This window comes from Lissotriton helveticus, chromosome 1_2, assembly GCF_964261635.1.
Source record: "Lissotriton helveticus chromosome 1_2, aLisHel1.1, whole genome shotgun sequence".
NCBI lineage: Eukaryota > Metazoa > Chordata > Amphibia > Caudata > Salamandridae > Lissotriton > Lissotriton helveticus.
This window is the reverse complement of record NC_136058.1, coordinates 408,278,388-408,296,546: the sequence shown is the minus strand read 5'-3', so window position 1 is coordinate 408,296,546 and position 18,159 is coordinate 408,278,388. Positions and strand designations below refer to the sequence as shown.

The following is an 18,159-nucleotide window of genomic DNA, read 5'->3' as shown; positions in this document are numbered from 1 at the left end:
GGCTAGTGGCTTTGAACATTGTCCCCTCTGCTTTCAGGTCTTCACCTCTTCAGATCCACCCTTGGATCCACCGGAACTCTTCTCGACGACCCGCCTGCAGCATCTTCATCTACAGGCTAATTAGACCAGCGCGACGAAACCCGACACACTTTGAGACATATGCACCCGCTTCCTGTGGGTGAGGTAACCCTGGCACTCCGGTGCTCCTGTGTAGCAATACACCTCTAGTGTCTTTGTTCCAAGTTGCTAGGTTCTAGGTCATCCGGAAGGTTCCCTTTGCAGTAACTTTGTACTTTTTACGCACCATTGACTTTGCATTGGTACATGCGTGTGCTTTAAGAGCTGCACCCGAGTCCCGCGGGCCTTTCCCGACTTCATCACTGCTAGTCCCGCATAGCTCCAGCGATTCCCAAGGTCCTAGGCCTACTTCCTTTTCGATTAGTGATACTTATACCACTATTTTAGTATATGAGTTGAGTGGCCCCTAGGGCCTATCCATATTGTGCAACTTTTTTATATTTAAACAGTGTTCTGTTTTAACGCATTTGCTTCTATGCTCATAAAGAGTATAGGGGATACTTGTAGTAAATAAATATATATATATTTTCAATACATATCTGTGTGGTGTCCTTTCATTTGGTATTCAAGGGGATTGTATATGGTAAAACAGCTTGCTTCAAATGCCTTACCAGAGTTTAGCCTAAGACTGCTTTGTCCATGCTACCTCTAGGATAGCTGGTCTATAAGGTTGACTTACAACCAATCATCATAAGGGTTGCTTGGCATGGTACAAGGTGATCACTAGAATTAGTGAGCATCATATACCAGGCCAACTTCTCACAGCAAGCGCTATATAAATGCAAAACCTTCCCTCTTCTATCCCCCCACTATCTTTTTTAACCCAACTAACAGACCAACATGTACAGCTCTCAAATACATTTTATATTTCCCTATACTAATTCACCAATAATCATTTTTGGATCCTGGAGTAGCGTGCTACTCGCCGAAAAAGCGCTTCAAAGTTCGTATGGGGTAGTAAGTGTTATGTAAATCTAAATGCATTACAATTACTGTTTACATCGGGCTGCACTAACACAAGGATAGAAGTAGAGTGGGGATCAGAGTTTATCTGCCCAGAACGAAGCATACTACGAAAAGTGTGTGAACAGTCTATATGTTGTGCGCCTGGCAGAGAAAAACACAGCAGAGGTGGGAAGAAGGTAGGTAATGTGATGGTCAGACCTATGTGGAAAGATGCAATCACTTTGGGCAGAAAAGAGGACTACTTTGTCCGGATGGACAGCAAGAAAGGGAGGTCTGGAAGATAAGCCTGAAGCTCACCCATCCTGCAAGCAGAGGTGATGGCAAGCAAAAAAGCAGTCTTCAAAGGAGGCGAAGAGGACAATTTGGTAGGCGCTCAAAGGGAGCAAACATAAGACAAGTGAGGACAAGATTCAACTCCCACTAGGGCATTACGAAAGGAGAAGGAGGAACGAGAAGAGTAATGCACTTCAAAAATCTGTTAACAATAGGATCGTTGACCATGCTCAAGGGCTCGGGGGTACCAGACTTGGGACTGATCGCGTTTGATCTTCTTCAGCAATCTTGGCAGAAGTGGTACAGGAGGCCGCAACTCCACTCGCAACTAAAAGGGTCGCCGAGCGAAAGCCGCCTTGGAAACTCTAACAAGTAGAACTGCTGACATTGAGCGTTCTCTTCGGTGGCGAATAGATCTAACCAAGGCTCTCCCCACTACTGAAAGAGACCTAGCACCACCTTCGAGTGAAGATGCCATTTGTGATCCATCATGCACTGACGGCTGAGTTTGTCCGTCCTGGCGTTCAGTGAACCTGTTAGGCGTTGAACCACCAGAGATATGCCCTGATGTTCCAGCCATGTCTAAAGGCGAAGAGCCTCTTGACATAGGGTCCACGACCACACCCTGCCCTGTTTGTTGCAGTCCCACATGGCGGTGGTGTTGTCCGTGAACACCTGCACCACTCTTCCTTTGACAGAAATAAGGAATGCCTTCAGTGCAAGACAAATCGCCCGGAGCTCCAGAGGGTTGATGTGGTGCCTGGACTCTGCCAGAGACCAGAGGTCTTTGATCTCCGCCATTCCCATATGGCTGCCCCAACCCAGGAGTGACGCATCCATTACTACTGTGAACTCAGGTTGGGGAAGGGAGAGGGATCTGCCGTTGACCCAATACTGGTTTGTGAACCACCACTGCAACTAACTTGCAGTCCCCTCCGAAATCTGAAAGTCATCGAAAAGATTCCCCTGGTGCTGCGCCCACTGGAACTTCAGGTCCCACTGCAGAGCACGTATATGCCATCTGGCATGATGCACCAGCAGGATGCAGGACATAAGGCCCAGCAGCCTCAGGGTCATTGTCACCGAACACCTGGATGGAGGCTGAAACATCGGTATCATAGCCCAAATATACTGGACTTGCTGCTAGGGAGGATAGACCCAAAACTGTGCTGTGTCCAGAACCGCTCTGATGAAAAGGAGCTTATAGGAGGGAATCAGGTGTGACTTCAGCACGTTAACTGAGAACCCCAGCAAATGCAGGAAGTCCGTCGTAGTCTGGAGGCGGGAGACGACAGCCTGGGCGAGCTCACCTTCAACAGCCAGTCGTCGAGAGAGGGGAAGACTGGAACCCCTGATCTGCGCAGACGAGCTGCGACCACCGCCATCACTTTCGTGAACACCCGGGGGAGGGGTGGCTGGTAAGGTCAAAGGGGAGCGTGGTAAACTGAAAATGTGTGTGGCCTACCGTGAACCGTAGGTAATGCCGGTAGGCAGGCAAGACGGGGATGTGAAATTAAGTGTCCTGCAAGTCCAACGCTACCATCAAATCTCCAGGTTCGAAGGCAGACAAGACATGAGCCAATGTTAACATCTTAAACTTCTCCTTTCGGAGGAAGCGGTTGATGTCCCTGAGGAATAAGATAGGATGCAGGCCTTTGTCCTTCTTGGGTACCAACAAGTAGTGGGAGTAGCAACGCCGACCTATTTCTGGCACAGGGATGCGTTTGATAGCTCCCTTGGAAAAGAGATCCATAACTTCCTGGAAGAGAAGGGCCAAATGATCCTCCGACATGGGATGAAATCACCACAAACTGCATGACCCTTACGCACTCCGCTGCTTGCGGAACTCCGCGTAGACCGCCAGAGTTTTTTTGTCACTTTGCGGAGTTTCTCACTGAAGAACTCCACATAGGCTTAATCTTATCATGAAAAAATAGATATCAGTCATATGTTAAGAAACAAGGGTGAGTAGAAACCTTTTGGATGGAGTAAAATTTAAGACATTATTATTGTGATTTTTTGTGCAATTAGTTGATTTTTGCAAGCACTAACACTTCTCTGTGTAAAGTAAAGACATTGAGAGTTTTGTAACTTTCAGATACTCAAACTGTGGATTCTGTTGCAATTAAAAATATTTCCAGGCCTGAAATTTCTTTGGAGGTTGCAAGCGGGCAGCCTAAGTTATCATGCAGAGTTTCTTGATGAATTCTATTGCAACTACAATATGTGCTCTCTCATGTAAAGTCAGGTTGTTAGAAGCTTTTCTGCAACTCAAGATACGCCTTACTTTTCACCTCATGTTGATGCATTTCTCATGTTTAGTGAGATCTCCTTTCTGAGTAAAACGTTTCTGGCTTTCCCCTTGTAGGAAATGGGACCCCCGGCCGGCCAGGGCTTGCGCCACAGCCAGTCAGAGACCGCCACCCCTATATAAAGTCGACCCCTGCTCAACCTCTAGGTAACGCGGCGTGGGCAGTCAGGCCTATCTCGGAGGACATGTGTGAAGCATTTGCGCACGCACCCACCAACAGCAACATCCCAGGCCTCCCACAAAAGGAACTCCACACAAAGTATATATGAAAATAGTCTTTGTATTAAGAAGGACTCATAGGAACACACATTGTACAAGGTGCCAGGGGCACGGGCAGGGTTTACAGGGAAGAAGGTACAGGGCAGGGCCAAGGGGCCCCTGCCAGGGGTATGCACATGATGGATCTAGCATTAGAACACATATCCACTGGGAGCTTCCTCAGACTAGGACTAGAACACATAATCACCAGGAGCTTAGCATTAGAATACGTCACGCCCCGGGGTCTCATAGAACTAGCAATAGAACTCACTCTAACCAGTATAGACATACATGAGGCAAGGTTATACAGGAGGGAAGGAATGGCAAGGTACATAACACAACAGAGGCCCCCATCAGCAGGGCAACACATAAGAATTCTCAGCATTACTTTGATAATAGTCAGCAGCGCCCCCTAGGCCAGATGGCCTTCCTGGGGCAAGGGCGCTCTAGAGTCTCGATGTCCAGAGTGGGCTGCAAGGGGCCCGGGGCAAACCTAAACGTGGCAGCGGCCCACGAAGTGCTGGGCCGCTGGGGGACTTGGACGTAGCCTTGCAGGCTCAGGGGGTTAGGGGGGCAATGGTGGAGCCTCTCGCAGGCTCGGCAGGGTCAGGGACACGTGGTGGAGCCTCTCGGGGCTCGGGGATTATAGCTGGAGCCACTCGGGCTCAGGAACACTGGGCGGAGCCTCGTGGGCTCGGAGGGCCAGAGACACATGGTGGAGCCTCCTCGGGGCTCAGGGGCAAATGGGCCCGGGGTGGAGCCTCCTCGGGGCCCAGGGAATTTAGATGGAGCCTCTCGGGGCTCAGGGGGCCAGGACACGTTGGAGCCTCCTCGGGGCTCGGGGGAGAGTGTGCAGATGGAGCCTCTCGGGGCTCATGGGACAAGGGATGGCCAGGCGGGATCCCCCTCGGGGGACCCGGCATCAATGGGGGCCCCAGGGGCCGTGACAGAGCCTCGCGGGGCTCAGGGAGGGAGTTGCGGACAGGTGGGGTCCCCCTCGGGGGACCCGGCATCCCTGGGGGCCCCGCGGGCCTCTATGCACATGTGTGCCCACGCGGGAAGGGAGGGGCGAGCACCGGCAATGTGCTCCGACGCCCCGCCTCCCCTCCTGCAGCACTCACCGCTCCGGTCGCGCCGGTTTCTCCTCGTTCTCCGGGGCTCCCGTTCACTCCTGGGGGGCCCCGGGGGGAAGCGGCACTTCTGTTGGGGGACGCAGGGGTGCGGAGTCGGCTCCCGCTGCCCCCTGCACTGCTCGGCTCTCTCTCCCCGCCTCCACAGCTCCCCGGGCCGCCGGCCAATCAGAGCGCGGCCCGGGGGAGCGTCATCAGCCAATCAGAGCGCAGCCCGGGGGCGGGCCTCACAAGGGTTCCCGGGCTGCGGCGGTGAACACCGGGGGGATTAACGAGGAGTGGGCTCCCTCGATAATTACAGCAAGGGCGGGGGCAAGCGAGGTAGGCACTCGCTGGGGGCTCGGGCCCCTCACACGATCGGGCAATTGCCGGGTGGCACCGGCTGGTGAAAGATAGCGCTCCCAGCGCTAGAAACATAAATGAAGCGCCCCAAGGCGCTAGGCCGGCAGGAGAGCGCTCCCGAGTGCTAGAAGCATTGATGAAGCGCCCAAGGCGCTAGGACAGCAGGAAAGCGCTCCCCAGGGCTAGTGGCATGGAAAGCAGAGTCCATAGGAAGTCCGTAGTTCAGGAGCAGAACAGGGCCCAGGGAGGCACGCCCTTCCCTGAGCCCAAGCAGCAGCACGACCCTGGCAGGGTCCCAAGCAGGAAGAAGAAGAGAGAGAGAAGAGGGCCCACCCACCTTTTATACAGGAGCTCCCTTTGTCTCCAAAAGGGGCAGGCAGGGAGAGAACCAGCTAGAACTGGTTATAAGGAATTTCTTGGTACTGGCCAGGCTAGGGACACTGGACGCACCCCAGGGGGGTGGAGCCAGCCTGGTGGGGGGAGGCCCAGCCGGCTTCAGCCAATCATACGCCAGCACACCTACTGCACACACGCACCAAGGTCTAGAAGTGGCACTTCCCTTCTAGTCACCCACATGCCGCATACATCATCTTGTAGCATTCAACCTCACGAGCGCACACATACCAAACTCGACCCGGCACGCCCCAAGCATCAGGGACTACCAGAGCCACATACATTCCCCATGCATTCCTATGGGAGGCAGGTCTCTCTCACCACACACACACTCAGAAGGGGGATCACCAGTCCCAGGTCACATATAACAAGCACAAAACTTCAGGGGGGGACCTGCCAGAAGGGCCACGTCCAACACATGCCCCTCCCAGCCCAAACGCAGGGTAGACCAATCACTACCGTGATGGACTTCCCTGCTGCAGGGCGATAGAACATGGACGTGGCCCGCGCTGCCGAGCCACCCTCCAGTTCGACGCCACATGGACCGATAGACACACACAGACTAAAAATAAAAAAAAATAAAAAATAACAAAGACATAGGCCCAACCAGGCTACCCCACTGGCACGCCTTAGTTGTCCGTGACTAGGACCAGGCCCTAGGCCACCCAGATACCACTGATCCCTGCTAATCCGAAGTGGGGGGTGGTAACCCCTGGCCCACAATAGCCCTTCTCCACTCCCTTTCTCAGGGTAGCCACGACTACCACTGTTCCTTCCACCTAGGGTCCGCACCCTCAGGCTTGCCAGAGGTCACGGGCAAGAATGCCCCACCCTACCTCTACTTCTGAGGTTCCGCGCTCTCCCAGGAGAACACCCTCAGAACACACTCGCTTACCAGTCTTGGAACTTCCTCCCTCCACTGGTCTTCCACCTGGGAACTAAGTGTTCAGCTCTCCCCTAAAGCAAGCCGCGGCCGAGCCAGCAGGTATTCCTTGACCGGGATACCACTTAACATAAATTCAGCCAGGGCAACACATGACGCCTAAAACACAACAAGATGAGCCGCGGCAGCGCCAGCAGGTCTCAGTGTTCAGCTCTCCCCAAGGCAAGCCGCGGCAGCGCCAGCAGGTCTTCCTTGTCCGGGATACAACTCAACATAAATTCAGCCAGGGCGACACCTGACACCGAAAACACAACAAGATGAGCCGCGGCAGCGCCAGCAGGTCTCAGTGTTCAGCTCTCCCCAAGGCAAGCCGCGGCAGCGCCAGCAGGTCTTCCTTGTCCGGGATACAACTCAACATAAATTCAGCCAGGGCGACACCTGACGCCTAAAACACATTCAGCGGGGTAAGGAAGACATGATGCGTCAAACACATTTAGCTGGGAAAAGGGGGGACACCTGACGCATCAACCACATTCAGCGGTGTACGGAACACATGATGCATCCAACACATTCAGCGGGGTAAGGAAGGACACTATTATCGTTGATTCAGCAAGCTCCCCATCCCAGAGAACTTACACTCCATTACTCCGCACACCTCAACATTCATCCACACACCGTCCCCTAGACTGGTAAGACAGTTTTCCACCGCCCCTGATTCCTCAACCTGACCCTTGTGGCACAGGTACCATCACTCTAGGGAAGGGACAAGGACCACACACTTGAACACAATTACGCAACTACTACTGGATCCCACCCTTCTGGTGAATTCAGAAAACCATATTGTACTAGGGAGATTATTTACCCTCCCAAGCTAGGGACACCTAACTCACAGTGTATACGCACACATTTTTCCACAGAACGGACATTTAAGTAACCTTAAAAACTTTCCACAGAATGGGTATTTCTATTAATCATTAAACATTTCCATAGAACAGACATTTTTAGCAACCTGACCTGACCCATGTGGCGCAGGTATCATTACTCCAGGGAAGGGACAGGGACCATACACATTGAACACAATTACGCTGCCACCACTGGATCCCACCCTTCTGGTGAATCCAGAAAACACATTGCACTAGGGAGTTGATCTACCCTCCCGAGCTAGGGCCACCTAACTCATAGCGTACCAGAATACATTTTTCACAGAACGGACATTTAAGTAACCTCTTAAAAACAATAATCTCCTTTCTTTGCGACCCTTTACAATGCAGAGTTTTGTAGGGAGGCCAGTTATCGTTGTGGTACAGCGCAAACACAAGTCCGGATCCCACCGCTAGCCACCAGTGTAGGAAATGGGACCCCCGGCCGGCCAGGGCTTGCGCCACAGCCAGTCAGAGACCGCCACCCCTATATAAAGTCGACCCCTGCTCACCCTCTAGGTAACGCGGCGTGGGCAGTCAGGCCTATCTCGGAGGACATGTGTGAAGCATTTGCGCACGCACCCACCAACAGCAACATCCCAGGCCTCCCACAAAAGGAACTCCACACAAAGTATATATGAAAATAGTCTTTGTATTAAGAAGGACACATAGGAACACACATTGTACAAGGTGCCAGGGGCACGGGCAGGGTTTACAGGGAAGAAGGTACAGGGCAGGGCCAAGGGGCCCCTGCCAGGGGTATGCACATGATGGATCTAGCATTAGAACACATATCCACTGGGAGCTTCCTCGGACTAGGACTAGAACACATAATCACCAGGAGCTTAGCATTAGAATACGTCACGCCCCGGGGTCTCATAGTCTCATAGAACTAGCAATAGAACTCACTCTAACCAGTATAGACATACATGAGGCAAGGTTATACAGGAGGGAAGGAATGGCAAGGTACATAACACAACAGAGGCCCCCATCAGCAGGGCAACACATAAGAATTCTCAGCATTACTTTGATAATAGTCAGCAGCGCCCCCTAGGCCAGATGGCCTTCCTGGGGCAAGGGCGCTCTAGAGTCTCGATGTCCAGAGTGGGCTGCAAGGGACCCGGGGCAAACCTAAACGTGGCAGCGGCCCACGAAGTGCTGGGCCGCTGGGGGACTTGGACGTAGCCTTGCAGGCTCAGGGGAACAGGGGGGCAATGGTGGAGCCTCTCCCAGGCTCGGCAGGGTCAGGGACACGTGGTGGAGCCTCTCGGGGCTCGGGGATTATAGCTGGAGCCACTCGGGCTCAGGAACACTGGGCGGAGCCTCGCGGGCTCGGAGGGCCAGAGACACATGGTGGAGCCTCCTCGGGGCTCAGGGGCAAATGGGCCCGGGGTGGAGCCTCCTCGGGGCCCAGGGAATTTAGATGGAGCCTCTCGGGGCTCAGGGGGCCAGGACACGTTGGAGCCTCCTCGGGGCTCGGGGGAGAGTGTGCAGATGGAGCCTCTCGGGGCTCAGGGGACAAGGGATGGCCAGGCGGGATCCCCCTCGGGGGACCCGGCATCAATGGGGGCCCCAGGGGCCGTGACGGAGCCTCGCGGGGCTCAGGGAGGAAGTTGCGGACAGGTGGGGTCCCCCTCGGGGGACCCGGCATCCCTGGGGGCCCCGCGGGCCTCTATGCACATGTGTGCCCACGCGGGAAGGGAGGGGCGAGCACCGGCAATGTGCTCCGACGCCCCGCCTCCCCTCCTGCAGCACTCACCGCTCCGGTCGCGCCGGTTCCTCCTCGTTCTCCGGGGCTCCCGTTCACTCCTGGGGGGCCCCGGGGGGAAGCGGCACTTCTGTTGGGGGACGCAGGGGCGCGGAGTCGGCTCCCGCTGCCCCCTGCACTGCTCGGCTCTCTCTCCCCGCCTCCACAGCTCCCCGGGCCGCCGGCCAATCAGAGCACGGCCCGGGGGAGCGTCATCAGCCAATCATAGCGCGGCCCGGGGGCGGGCCTCACGAGGGTTCCCGGGCTGCGGCGGTGAACACCGGGGGGATTAACGAGGAGTGGGCTCCCTCGATAATTACAGCAAGGGCGGGGGCAAGCGAGGTAGGCACTCGCTGGGGGCTCGGGCCCCTCACACGATCGGGCAATTGCCGGGTGGCACCGGCTGGTGAAAGATAGCGCTCCCAGCGCTAGAAACATAAATGAAGCGTCCCAAGGCGCTAGGCCGGCAGGAGAGCGCTCCCGAGCGCTAGAAGCATTGATGAAGCGCCCAAGGCGCTAGGACAGCAGGAAAACGCTCCCCAGGGCTAGTGGCATGGAAAGCAGAGTCCATAGGAAGTCCGTAGTTCAGGAGCAGAGCAGGGCCCAGGGAGGCACGCCCTTCCCTGAGCCCAAGCAGCAGCACGACCCTGGCAGGGTTCCAAGCAGGAAGAAGAAGAGAGAGAGAGCAGAGGGCCCACCCTCCTTTTATACAGGACCTCCCTTTGTCTCCAAAAGGGGCAGGCAGGGAGAGAACCAGCTAGAACTGGTTATAAGGAATTTCTTGGTACTGGCCAGGCTAGGGACACTGGACGCACCCCAGGGGGGTGGAGCCAGCCTGGTGGGGGGAGGCCCAGCCGGCTTCAGCCAATCATACGCCAGCACACCTACTGCACACACACACCAGGGTCTAGAAGTGGCACTTCCCTTCTAGTCACCCACATGCCGCATACATCATCTTGTAGCATTCAACCTCACGAGGGCACACATACCAAACTCGACCCGGCACGCCCCAATCATCAGGGACTACCAGAGCCACATACATTCCCCATGCATTCCTATGGGAGGCAGGTCTCTCTCACCACACACACACTCAGAAGGGGGATCACCAGTCCCAGGTCACATATAACAAGCACAAAACTTCAGGGGGGGGACCTGCCAGAAGGGCCACGTCCAACACCCCTCCTGTATAATGCTTTAGTCCAGTGTGAATTCTCATGTGAAATGACATTGTATTCAAGACTAAACCTTATCTGACATTCAGAACACACATAAATGATGTTCACTCTTCTAGTGAGCACCTTGCACAAGTCCAAACAACCCTTATGGTGATGGTTGTAAACTCAACCTTTGTAGCAGGGATTCTGTACCTATACAGAACTGTGCATAGAGACCCAGAACATCAGTGAATGAGGGTGTGCCAAAAACTCACCTCAGTATCCAAAATCCCCTACCAGACTAGCAACCAGTGTCTCATTGGTTCTTTCTCATCCCCAATGATTAGACAACCCAGAACATGAACTCAGAACACCTCAGGTAAAGTGGAATACATGAACACTCTTTCGTCATACCAACATATCAGTCGAGAACGAGGAGTAAATGAAGACACGTGCAATTTTGAAATGTTTATTTCTAATGCCGTGTTCTCAAGCGCAGTGTCTTAGATAATACAAGGAAACATTATCAAGAACAAGGTTATCAGCATTGTTACTATTCCATAAAATACAAAAGGAGAAAGCATGTCGAAATGCTAATAGTAAAAGGTTACATTAAACGTAAGTTTACCCTCCCTAGTCAGTATATTATATTATATCTAAAGAAGGTCTCTTTTGGGTTTAGAAGGGCAGACCCATACCTCTTGGTCTTAGCAGAAACGGATCACATCATCTCCTGCACCAACACTCAGCATACGAATCTCCATCAAGTGTGTTTTACTTCTCTGTGCAGTGCATTATTAAACCCGCTCAATCCCAAAGTTGGCCACAGCTGCAAATGTGTTATGTCTAGACCGTGCGCTGATCAACTCGAACAACAAGCACTGTGTTGAAAAACCTTGAAGGCCTCGGCACTCACTGTACGGACATAGATTATCAAGCAAACCTTGTTATTCTCACGTCAAGCAAAATATGCAACTAGGCGAAAAGCTGTAATAACATAATGTGCCGTGTGCAGAGGCAGCAGAAAAGGAAAATGGCTTTTAAACTTGTAAAACGCTCATGCTAACTTAACACAGTGTGAAGGTATAATTACAAACACGTGACACCTTATAGACCAGCTATCCTAGGGGTAGCATGGACAGAGCAGTCTTAGGCTATAACTCTAGAGGGCGTGTAAAGCCAGCTGTTTTACCATACGTAACCCCTTGAATACCAAATGAAAGGACACCACACAGGATATATATAAAATATATATGTATTTATTCACTAACATACTCCTCTGAACTCTTTATGAGGACAGAGGCAAAAGCCTTACACTTAGAAATACTTTAAATAGCACAATTTACAGTTAGGCCCTAGGGGCGTGTAAAACTATATACTAATTTAAGTGGTATAAGAACCACGACTGGTGAAAGGAGTAGGCCTAGGGCATCGCTGGGGCTACACTATCTGACCCTTAGGTTAGGAGTAGGAGGCCCACACGCGGCGCGTGAAGAGTCGGAACACTCACGGGGGAGTCAATAGAAAGTCTATGGGAACTTAAAAGGTAAGTAATTATAGTTTTAGGACACTTCCGGTTTAGATAGGAGGAAACTACAAGCAAATCTGGACACTAGGATAGTCAATCCCTACAGGAGCACCGAAGTACTCGCTTTACCTCACCCACGGGCTGCGGGTGCATAGGTGTCAAAGTGTGTCGGGTTTCGCCGTTGATTCCAATGGAGCCGTGAAGAAAGATGCTGCAGGCGACCAGGAGGAAGATGTCCGGGTGGATCCAAGGGTGGATCGAAGTTGAAAAAGGACCTAAAAGCAGAGGGGACGAGTCTAGGTCACTAGCCAGTGACCGGGTGGAACTAGGAAGAAACCAGACGTCGTCGAGGAGCAATCAGGTGCTGTTGTGAAGCTGGTCTCTGCTGCCACGCGGACCAGGAAGAGGTCGTGGATGACCAGGCGCTAGCGAGGAGCTGTCTCACGAAGGTTCTCGCAGAAGGAGGGGTCGACTTCAAGATCGGAGCCAACAAGCCTAAGCAAAGGTAACCCACCCAGGATACACAAAAGGCTTCTGGTGCAGACCAGGAGGGTCTGAGGTACTTCACCTTTTCAGGGAAGCAAGTGCCAGTCTGGAGCAACCAGACCAGCGATGGATTTCTTAAAGGATAGTCGTCTCAGGGCTACTAGCCAACTGGCCAGCAACCGGGACAACGCGTCGAGTAGAACACAAACAGAAGGGCCCCACGCAGAACACGTGGAATGCAGAGGGCTGATCTTCGGTGCAGGTGGTGCTCAGTCCCGGGGTGTCTCAGTCCCCAGTGCACAGCTTCGAGGATGCCTCAGGAGCTGCGCTGGTAGCAAGAAGAAGGACTTTTCAAGATGTCCGGTCCACAAGGTCCAACGCCGTCCACAGTGCTCAGCTGTGCTGGAGTCGTGCAGTGGGGTCAGAGGGCTCAGGGAGTCAGGATCTTGTCAGGCACTGCGCTCGGGTTCCGGCGGGAACGGGGGCAAAGCAAGCCTTCAAGTTGCTGGATGGTGCCTGGTTGCCCAGGGTGGTCACTCCTTGGTCACAAGGGAGATTCTTCAGTCTTCAGCTCAGGTGAATGTCGAAGGGTCCAGAGTTTCGTCTTCAGTTCGATTCCAGGATTAATCTAAAGTCTCCTGGGTCAGCTCCTATCTTTATACAACTAAAGCGGGCTGGATTACCTACTAGGTCCCTCCTATGGGTGGGACCAGGAAGGGGTGTGGTTACACACCCTTTCCTTACTCCAGTTTCGCGCCAGAGCTGGGGCAGGGTTGCCCCAGCAACCGGTTTGAACTGGGGTATGCATGAAGCACCTTGAGTGCTCCAGGCAGTGTGTTTCTTTTCAACCCTCCCTGTCCTAATACACAAACTCCTGTATGGGGCGGTGCTCGCACCTCTCCAGGCAGTAAACCTATTGTCCAGGCCTCCCTAGCTGGAAGGACTCCCAGCAGCAGGAGGCCAGACTTGTGTCTGGGGCAGCAGCGTTCATTTTGTAACGCTGGGGCTCTGGTTAACTTTAACCGTGATCGTCAGAACTAACATGTCTTCTCCGTCTAGAAGAGTGGAATGCTACCCCCATCTCCAGAATTGGCGAGGGGGTAGTATTCCAAAGCGTATGACACCTTACACGACATGTTTCGATAAAGCCAAACCAAAGTTAGCATTAACCACGAGGATTATAATGCTCTTATATAGTATGGCAATATCATAGAACAGCTATAAGGAAGTAGTTCCGAACGCTGCAGACAGGCTCAGCTCATTCTAGAGCACCATCTCACATATAACCAAGCACTCTGCCTTCAGGATTGTTAAGGCCTGCCATAGGAGTGACTTATAGGTTACTATGTATCTATATGTGTGTAGGTATAGGAATACTACACCTAAGCAAGGGGGAATTACACGACCTTGCCCCAGCTGAGTGATCAGCCAGTTGTGTCTATTTGGGTGGCCAGCCAGGGGTGGCATAATACATGCTGCAGCCCCTGGTAGGCCTTGGTTGCACCTATGCCCTGAGTACCTAGGGTACACTATACAGGGACTCATAAGGAGAACCAATATCCAATTGTGTATGTACCTAAGTTACATGGAGTCCATTTTAAGGAGAGAGCCGATAGCCTGGGGCCCTGAATAGCAGGATCCCAGGCCAACTAAGTTGAAAACCAGCTAAACACTAGGCAAAAAGTTGGGGGTAACCATAGTCAGATATCCACCTTCCTACAGTGTGTTTTCTTATGGTGCTTGTAACCATCTCTACCTCTGAATCTTTTCTGACATTTAGAGCACTGATAATTTTATTCACCAGTGTGGATTCTCACATGTTTAGTGAGATGAGATTTTTGGCTGAAACATTTTTGGCATTCGGAGCACTGATAAGGTTTTTCCCCAGTGTGGGTTCTTATGTGCTGTGTGAGACCACTTTTTATACTGAAACATTTCTGGCATTCAGAGCACTGATAAGGTTTTTCCCCAGTGTGGGTTCTTATGTGCTGTGTGAGACTACTTTTTATACTGAAACATTTCTGGCATTCAGAGCACTGATAAGGTTTTTCCCCAGTGTGGGTTTTTATATGCAGCGTGAGAGGTCTTTTTTCACTGAAACATTTCTGGCATTCAGAGCACTGATAAGGTTTTTCCCCAGTGTGGGTTCTTATATGCCGAGTGAGACTGCTTTTTTCACTGAAACATGTGTCGCATTCAGTGCACCGATAACGTTTTACCCAAGTGTGGGTCCTTGTATGTTTAGTGAGTCTCATTTTGTCACTGAAACATCTCTGGCATTCAGAGCACTGATAAGGTTTTTCCCCAGTGTGGAATCTCACATGTGCAGTTAGAAGTGATTTACGGTTGAAATGTTTTGGGCATTCAGAGCAATGATAAGGTTTTTCCCCAGTGTGGGTTCTTATGTGCTTTGTGAGACTACATTTTAAACTGAAACATTTCTGGCATTCAGAGCACTGATAAGGTTTTTCCCCAGTGTGGGTTCTTATGTGCTTTTTGAGACTACTTTTTAAACTGAAACATTTCTGGCATTCAGAGCACTGATAAGGTTGCTCCACAGAATGGGTCATTGCATGCTGAGAAAGACTTTGTCTGTAACAAAACCTTTTCTGGCATTCAGAGCACTGATAAGGTTTTTCCCCAGTGTGGGTTCTTATATGCACTGTGAGATCGCGTTTTTCATTGAAACATTTCTGGCATTCCGTGCACTGATATGGTTTCTCTCCAGTGTGGGTTATTGTATGCCGAGTGAGACTGTTTTTGTCAATGAAACATTTCTGGCATTCTGTGCACTGATGAGGTTTTTCCCCAGTGTGGGTTCTTGTATGCTGAGTCAGAGTGCTTTGATTACGGAAACATTTCTGGCATTCAGAGCACTGATAAAGTTTTTCCTTAGTCTTAGAGTGGTATCTTGTATGCTGAGTGAGACTGCTTTTGTCTTTGAAAAATTTCTGACAATCCGGGCACTGATAAGGTTTGTCCACAGAGTGGGTTATTGCATGTCGAGATAGACTCTGTTTCTTACAAAAACTTTTCTGGCATTCAGAGCACTGATAAGGGTTTTCCCCAGAGTGGATTCTCATATGTTCAGTGAGATGAGATTTTTGGCTGAAACATTTTTGGCATTCGGAGCACTGATAAGGTTTTTCCCCAGTGTGGATTCTTATATGCTCAGTGAGACTGCTTTTTTGGCTGAAACATTTGTAACATTCAGAGCACTGATAAGGTTTTTCCCCAGTGTGGGTTCTTATATGCTGAGCGAGACTGCTTTTTTCACTGAAACATTTGTCACATTCAGTGCACCGATAACGTTTTACCCAAGAGTGGGTCCTTGTATGTTTAGTGAGTCTCATTTTGTCACTGAAACATCTCTGGCATTCAGAGCACTCATAAGGTTTTTCCCCAGTGTGGAATCTCACATGTGCCGTTAGTAGTGATTTAAGTTTGAAATCTTTTGGGCATTCAGAGCACTGGTAAGGTTTTTCCCTAGAGTGGATTCTCATATGTTCAGTGAGATGAGATTTTTGGTTGAATCTTTTTTGGCATTCAGCGCACTGGTAAGGTTTTTCCACAGAGTGGGTTAATGCATGTCGATATAGACTCAGTTTGAAACTAAACCTTTTCTGACATTCAGAGCACTGAAAAGGTTTTTCCCCAGTGTGGATTCTCATATGCTCAGTGAGATAAGATTTACGCCTGAAACTTTTTTGGCATACTTTACACGGAGAGTGTTTTCCCCCAGTGTGGATTCTCATATGCTCAGTGAGATAAGATTTACGCCTGAAACTTTTTTGGCATACTTTACACGGAGAGTGTTTTCCCCCAGTGTGGATTCTCATATGCTCAGTGAGATAAGATTTACGCCTGAAACTTTTTTGGCATACTTTGCACTGAAAGTGGTTTACCCTTGTGTGCATTCTGTCAAATTCTGTGAGATAAGATTTATGGCTGTATCTTTTTGACACAGGTAACTTTTTTCCCCAACTTCGGTTATTTTGCCTCGATTTTAGAGTCGTGCTTGTTTAGATAATGTTCAGCACTCATCTCTAAAAGAAATTGTGTGTAAATTTCTCAACACTTGAATTGAGCAAAAAATGTCGGGAAGCAGTCCTGTAACACCTGTTGAAATTTTCCTAGTAGATAATAGTCTTTAGGTTATAGCCTCTCTGGCAGCAACTTAATTTGTGACTGAAGTTTTTCTCAAATCGATTTGTATAGGTTCTTAGCAATGCAGTAATAAGGTGTTAGTCTGATATTTAATGATTAAACTGATAAGTACCTTTTTGCACTGATGTAATGGCAGTAACTGAGGGCGTTTGAACGTGCAGAGTACTATTGTGGATCATTAGTCGCAGAACATCAGTTCCTTCTACCCTTTCTATGTTTGGTGTAAGGTTAAGGTTTGTAGTTCTGAAGATGAGGATTTATTTACATTAGCTATAGCGCAACTGTGCTCCTTTAATCCATTTTTATATTTAACAGTTTTACATATCACTACTGCACAACAGATAATGTTGAGGCCATTTACATAGAATTACAGAACAGTACACAATAAAAAGGAGACAATCTGAGATGGTCATTAACACAATAAAGTGGTGAATTTTTAAGGTTTTCGCAAGAGTGAGCAGAGTGGGTCAAGGTGTTATATCCCGAGGCAGATAGTCTCAAACTTGCATAACTGGTTAAAACGGTTGTTGAACAAAGGCGATTTTCCAATCTCTTAGTTGTTAATGTGTCAGCTTCGCAGTCTTCTTTCAGCGTCTTTTCTTTGATGGTATGCAGAAGAAACCTTTAGTTGTAACTTTTTATGCAGTGTGTGCTTCCTCTCTAGAATTACATGATGCTTTAGATGAATGTTATTCTGTCATGCTGAGGCAATTTGTCTTTCTGATAATATTTCAGATGAGGATGCTGAAGCAGTCTTTCTACATTATTTCTGATGCTGTGTGCACAGATATGGCTTTGCTCTGGGTTAATGAAATGCAAAATTAGAGACTTCACTTACAGGTATAGTACTTTCCTCGCCACACTTAGATTTTTGGAAATTGTTTAAACGTAGAATGCTGGATGTCCTTCAGTTTTTCAAAATAATCCTTCTTCTGGCACTGACATTCAAATCTTGCTTTCTTCGTCCGTAATTTCAATCACCTATAGTATTTAAATTAAATAGGTAATACATGTGCATTTCCAAAAATATAATTTACAAGCCAAATCAATGCAGAATTTTGAAAATGCTGAGCTGTTTTTCAGACAGAGCAGAGTGTAGAATGGTAGAATGAGAGTAATTGGATGTAGGAGTGAGGATCTGTAGAATTTTCAACATTTTATTAAGCTCACAAAGGATACATGTACCCTATAAAGTTGCAACATAGAATCCCAAAGGCAGATCTGAAAGTCATATGGACTGGCACCAAACAAATATTTAAAAAATATATACTATTAATTAATTTGTAATGCAGATTTCTGGGAAGGGAATGCCTCCTCCACGGACAACAGGCGTTTTCCCCTGCCCTGAGTTACCACCTACTTGTATCTGGTTTCCTGACTTTTGAGTTTTGGCCTCTGCCTCAAGCAAATCTATTGTGTGCTGCGAGGACTATGCCTAAACATATCCCTCAACTATGGTCCAGAGTATGAATCAAGGGGAATGAAATGAAGGCGTACTTTCATGTGTTCTTTTTATTCCACTT

At 50.0% G+C, this 18,159-nt stretch overlaps 1 long non-coding RNA gene across 1 annotated transcript in view; it reads right to left on the bottom strand.

Annotated features, from left to right (window-relative positions):
* Window positions 1-16,674: 16,674 nt before the first annotated feature.
* Window positions 16,675-18,159, bottom strand: part of LOC144807978 (uncharacterized) — a 33,948-nt gene continuing 32,463 nt past the window's right edge. The window contains exon 4 of the long non-coding RNA XR_013606547.1: window positions 16,675-17,617. This is a non-coding gene — a long non-coding RNA (uncharacterized LOC144807978). The remainder of the gene's footprint in view (window positions 17,618-18,159) is intronic.